Source organism: Odontesthes bonariensis, chromosome 13, assembly GCF_027942865.1.
Source record: "Odontesthes bonariensis isolate fOdoBon6 chromosome 13, fOdoBon6.hap1, whole genome shotgun sequence".
Lineage (NCBI taxonomy): Eukaryota > Metazoa > Chordata > Actinopteri > Atheriniformes > Atherinopsidae > Odontesthes > Odontesthes bonariensis.
Genome location: NC_134518.1, coordinates 244,357 through 250,481, shown reverse-complemented (window position 1 = coordinate 250,481; position 6,125 = coordinate 244,357). Strand labels below are relative to the sequence as shown.

Below are 6,125 nucleotides of genomic sequence, written 5' to 3'. Positions count from 1 at the left end.
AACATTGGTGAAACTGACAGCTGGAGGGGTGTCAGTTCACCTCCTTGTCACGGCCGAGGTGCCCATGAGCAAGGCACCGTACCCCCATGCTCCCCGGGCGCTGCGAATGGCTGCCCACCGCTCCAGGTTGGCATTTGTCTCTATGACAGGTGCCAACCTGGATGGGTTAAAAGCGGAGGACAAATTTTGTGTGTATGCATGACAAATAAATCTGATCTTAGTCTATACAGCTACACAGTGCTCCCCTACTACATTCATACACCGATGAATGCATTGGTTGGCAACGTGGGGTTCAGTGTCTTGCCCAAGAATGCTTCAACAAGTGACCCTGGTAAGCCGGGGTCCCTTGGTCTTGCTTTATTGGGCAAGAAACAAAAGGTGCTGCATGAAGGCAGAGAGTAACCAAAAACGCTGCATGTTGGCAGGATGGAAAAACAAAGAAAAATCACTCTGCGGGAGAAAAAAGAAAACAACAAAAAACTCTGCATGAGCAGGCGACTGGGGAGAGCTCTCGGAATGAGGCGGCAGACTGAAAAAAGATCAGAAAACACGTGAGGTTACTGAAAAAACTTTCTTAGAGAAATATGTGGAAATATTTCTATGACACAGGCTCAGACCGAACAAACGAAATTATCTGGCGCCGAGCAGGTAACTGGAGCAGACTTATAAAGCATCTGAGATAGTCTGCAGGTGTGATCACTAGCTGTCCAGCCTCCTGGAGGTGTCATGGGCCCAACTAGATGAAACACTGATGAAAGGAGACCCCAACAACATGTTGGTCAGCACTGCTCACTGGTCTATGTTATAGGGATTATAGGGATCAGGAGGTTCTTCATTGGGTACTGAGCCAGTATTAGAAGGTTAATTGTTGAATATAGGGAATTATTCACTGAGTCTGGCCCATTTTTTTTGTAGCACAAGTTTATTGTGTTTACTTTTAATTAAGATAGATTTTTTTTGTGCTATTACTGATGCTATATGTTATGATGTTCATTTCCACACATGCTTTGCAAAAAAGAGTTTAAGAAAAGTATGTTTGAAAAATGACAAATGACAAAAATGAAGATCTTAAAAAATACCATTTACTCTCATCACATCTGCAAGGTCTAAACTAAAAGTTTGTGCTGAAATTAAATTTCTTGTTTGGTCATCTGAATTAAGAATTTTGTGTTACACTGTAAGCACAGTATAGTATCTTTGAGTAAGCGTAAACTATGATTATTACCAATACTAACAATGTTAGAAATAAGTATTTTGTCTTCAAAGCACTGTGTTTTTACTACAGACGACTATAGAATAAGTAACAGCTTCAAAAGAGTCACACAGCATTACAGCGATTGTTGCAGGTATTAGAGACCTTTCATAAAACTGACTCTGTTACAGTTACATGTTCTTATTCTTCTTTTGTCTATTCACCTCTGTTCAGTGCTTTTTATTGTAATAATCCACCAAAACAAAAATGATTGTGTAGGGCATCTGTGGACAAATGCGGGAAGAAGAATGAGGGAGGGATGAGTAGGAGAAGTAGTAAACAAAGTAAAGCTTTTAATCTGTAAATGGAGAAGGGTAATGGTCATTTAAGCATTAAGATATCCCTTCTGTCCATCTGCGTCTCCTTAATGCCCCTTAAACATTTATGAAGGCTGATAACAAAGAAAGACTGTAGCTGCGCAGAGTAATCAAATCACTGCTGGTTATAAGGCTCCACTCAGAAAAGCAGGGAGAGGGAGGGAAGGATCAGGACAGGAGGATGAGGGGATGAGAGGATGTGGTGGGGTGGGGTGGCTCGTACCTCAGTCAAGGGGAGGAAACGGTGTCATTATAAGAAAGTAGAGACAGAAAAAGGAGAAGACAGAGAAAGAAATGGTCATCTTGCAATGTGAAAATATATTGCAGCATGTTGCTGTCAAGTAGAATATTCCAAAATCTATATTACACTTTCCTTGATAGAGACTGATAGAGACTGTTCAGACCTGCAAATACCTGGGGGTGGTGCTGGATAATAAACTGGAGTGGTCTGCCAACATAGACGCAGTGTACAGGAGGGGCCAGAGCCGTCTCTTTTTCCTGAGAATGCTCAGGTCCTTCAGTGTCTGCAATGATATGATGTGCATGTTTTATCACACTATCATTGAGAGTGCACTGTTCTATGCTGCTGTCTGCTGGGGGAGTTGCACTACAGACAGAAACTGTAGCCGCCTGGACAAACTTGTGAAAAGGGCTGGTTCTGTTGTAGGCAGAAGGCTGGACCCTCTCGGTGCTGTGGTGGAGAAACGGATGAGGAGGAAGTTAGATTCTGTGATGGAGAATAATAAACATCCTCTCCACAGCATCCTGCAGGACAGAGGAGCAGCTGCAGTGAGAGGCTGCAGGACTGAGAGGTTCAGAAGGTCCTTTGTTCCCACAGCCAGAAAGCTTTATAACAGTGACTGCTGAGTTCTTCTCAAATTGATTGATTGATTTTTATTTATTTGTTTATTTTGCCATTTAGTCATTTATTATTATTTAGTTAGTAGTAGAAATGAAGGCTAACCGCAAATTCAACATGGCAGACTCACCAGGTGTTGGCAATCGCTCATCAACCATCCAGATCGACATATAAGGCGCTCCTTCCTGGGCTCTACCTGTTCGTCAGCAAGCTGCATGGTTCGCAAGCCAAATTGCAGCCCGGAAACCAGCCAGCCCGGTAAACAGCCCAGTAAATATAAAGAGACGCTCTCTCCACCCACCTCCAGCCCGACGTAGCAGCTGTCGCGCAGCCTCCGATCCGACTTCTTTGGTTCAAGCCGAACCAGCCGGCTTCTCAGCTCTTCCTAAGGAGCGTTTTCCCTCGCCGACGCCCGCCCGGCCACCGCAGGGTAAGTTATGGTACTCTGTCTCATTGGTTTAATATGTTTGCCCGGTCTCACGCTTGCTTCTCTCGCCTAGGCCAGCCGTATGTGTCCGCTCACGCTCATGTCTCGCTTCGTCTTCGCTCCAAAGATCCTGCAGGGGCAACATATCTACTTGGTCTCCCTGTTTGCTTCCCTCTCCCGTGGTCGACCGGCAGGTCGCTCCCTCTTCTGATTTCACAGCTGTGTTCCTCTCGGCCGATCCCCGCCTGCCCAGGGATCTTTCCATCTGCGAGTTTGTAGCTGCATTCGGGGTCTACAGGGACGTTATTGCTCTGTTTATCTCAAGCGCCGAGTCGAGCTGGACTCAAAAGCCGCCTCTGTTCTGTCACAGTCGGGTGTTCGCCTGGACTGGTCCTTCCTGGACACCGAGCTCCTGGTTATGTTGGCTCACGCAACCCCATGCTTCTCCTGCCAGGTAACAGCCCGGCTAGCTCAGTCGGTAGAGCATGAGACTGGTAATCTCAGGGTCGTGGGTTCGAGCCCTACGTTGGGCGTAGCAGTTAATAATCAACAGATGTTCCATCCAGCACTTAAAGTCAAAGTTCAGCTCTGTTACCACCATCACAGCGTCCTCAGTGGTGCCACTTTGAATGATCACAAACCAGGACCATTTATTTCTTAGCCTAACGAAATGATGTCGCAGCCCAAAGCCAGCCAAGAACTGACCAAACTGTTTGGGTAAGGCGTTGTTAACACATGATCAGCATGTAACAGATGTTGGTGACGCCATTTTTTAAAAAGTGTTGCAGCTCAACTATGATAGATTATTAACTTGTAATGATATTGACTAAATCAGACCAGGAAGTGACCGAAATATCGATAATGATGGAACTGACTATGATGTGGACTCTGATGTGAAAACAGTTGTGCGTGTATTAAGTGAGAAATGCAGGTGTATTTTTCTCATGCTGTCTGGAAGGCAGAACTTTACAATTGGAGGACATGTACTTATTACCTTAAACGGTCTTCACATCGCATCTCCCACAAGGGAAGTCAGGGCTGTGCTGTGACAATACGTTTGGTATGCGGATATGTTGCAGACCACATAAAGAGTCCTTCAGCGTGGTTGCATGTACACAAGTTACACCACTTCATTCAAAGGTAATAGAGGAGCTCCTTGAACAGCTAGCTGCGATTGTGAGTGCAGCCTTGAGATGAAATAGCTGTCACTGGGGCTGCTGTTGGCGTTGTTAGGATTATGGCTGCAGCACATTTGTTTTAGTGTTTCATGACATGCAACAGCTCGATGCAAAGCGACGGCTGCTTCAATGCAGCATTAAAGCTGCTGTGTTCTGGAGCAGCATAAGAAGCATAAACTGTTACAGCTGGACATAACCACAGCAGTAGCCATCACAGCGAGTGACTGTGCTCACATCGCCGCCCCGCTCAGGCCCTGCTCTGCCCTGCTCTGCTCTGCTGTGCTCTGCTGTGCTCTGCTGTACCCTGCTATGCTCTGCTCTGCTCTCCCGTGCTCTGCTCTGCTCTGCTCTCCCGTGCCCTGCTCTGCTCAGCTCTCCCGTGCCCTGCTGTGCCCTGCTGTACCCTGCTGTACCCTGCTATGCTCTGCTCTGCTCTCCCGTGCCCTGCTCTGCCCGGCTCTGCTCTGTTCTCCCGTGCCCTGCTCTGCTGTGCCCGGTTCTGCGCTGCGTGCCCTGCTCTGCAGTGCCCTGCTCTGCTCGGCTATGCTCCTTGGCACTGCCTCACGCCCTGCTGCTGCCCCGTTAGACAGGGCTTTAATCTTATTGCTGGCAGCTGCTCGAATGTTGTGACGCTTCTGCCTCCTGCACAAGGCCACACTGATCTGCGGGACATTTGCAGAGTATTGTGCCGCATGATAGATTTTGTTATTAGTTGTTTTTACACCGACGCCACCATATTCTCAATCAGCCGCTCCCAAGGCAGTGTGACAGCAGTCATCTCTCATTGTGTCTGGGCGCACCTCACACAGCTACTTTTGTCCCGGATCAATGAAATATTGTTGATTTTTAAAAGATTTTAGCCACTCTGAGCTGTTAATATTTGAATAAGTAAATGGGTGCTTTTGTGTAGCAGCTGATCTGCTGGCTCTACTTTGTCTTTCAGCTACTCGTGTTTTGCATCCATGTCAGTGGTTGCAGGGTTGCTAACCTTTGATTGAATTTTCCCCTTTTGTAAAGGACAAAAACATGTTTTACATTTAATAGTTTTATTTAGGCTCTCCTGCATAGCTTTGACCAGCGACGTTTCAAGCTCCCTTATATTCGATCCCTCCTAGCTGGTTTAACTTCCATGTAAAACTCTATCATCTGGGCCCATGCCCGAGTCTGTTCTCTAACCATGCCATTAAGCTCCTCCTGAAGGGCATGGCTAAGCACTCTCCTCCCCAGCTCGATGGCAGAAAACCCATCACTTTTCTATTCTTAAGAGCCTTCTTTTAACCCTGAGGTCGTCCCCCTTTTCTTCGTACCTTAAAGCACTCCTGTTAAGCGTTTTCTCTTGGCCTTCTACGGACTCCTTAGGGTAGGCGAGTTCACATCTCAGGGCATCTTCAACCCGTCAGTAGATCTGATGCCCGACGACTTGGTTTTGTTTCCGATCAGTTTGACCTCCACCTCAAACATTCTAAGGGCAAAGGCCCTGCCGTCATCTCCATAGCCTGTCTCGGCGGTCCGTTTTGTCCCTTCCTAGCCATTATTTAATTTGCTGACAAACGCCATAAGCTCCGCCCCTTCATTGGCCCCTTGTTCTTCACTACCGACGGCTCCCCCATGACTGCAGCATGGTTCATCAGATTCCTTATGAAATCCCTGGCTCTAGCTGGCCTTCCCCCTCTCCAATACTCCGGACATTCGTTTCGGATTGGGGCAGCTACCTCCGCAGCCGTCCAAGGTGTTCCCGAGGCATCTCTCCAACAGCTCGGTCGCTGGTCTTCGGCAGCCTACTCCTCCTACATCCGTTTAGACCTTCAATCCGTGCTCGCTGCTCAGCGCTCACTCAGCTTATAGGTAAGCTCTCGCATCAACTACTGGTGGTGGAGTCCTTCAGCTCTAATTGTCGCTTCTCTCTCTCTCTGGCAGCACTATCTTTTTGGCAGCAAAAGGGGGCTTTCTATCTCTATGGCAAATCAAGTGAGCTCACTCTCCCCGTTCCCCCGTCTCACTTTCCTTGCAGCACAGGCGGGCTCACTTTTCGTGCAGCCCAGGTGGGCTCACTTTTCTTTTCCTGCAGCCCAGGTGGGCTCACTGTTCCTGC

At 47.5% G+C, this 6,125-nt stretch overlaps 1 non-coding gene across 1 annotated transcript; it reads left to right on the top strand.

Annotated features, from left to right (window-relative positions):
* The first annotated feature begins 3,315 nt into the window (after nt 1-3,315).
* On the top strand, nt 3,316-3,388 carry trnat-ggu (transfer RNA threonine (anticodon GGU)). The gene has a single exon. It is a non-coding gene; the product is annotated as a tRNA-Thr (tRNA).
* Nucleotides 3,389-6,125: the final 2,737 nt, after the last annotated feature.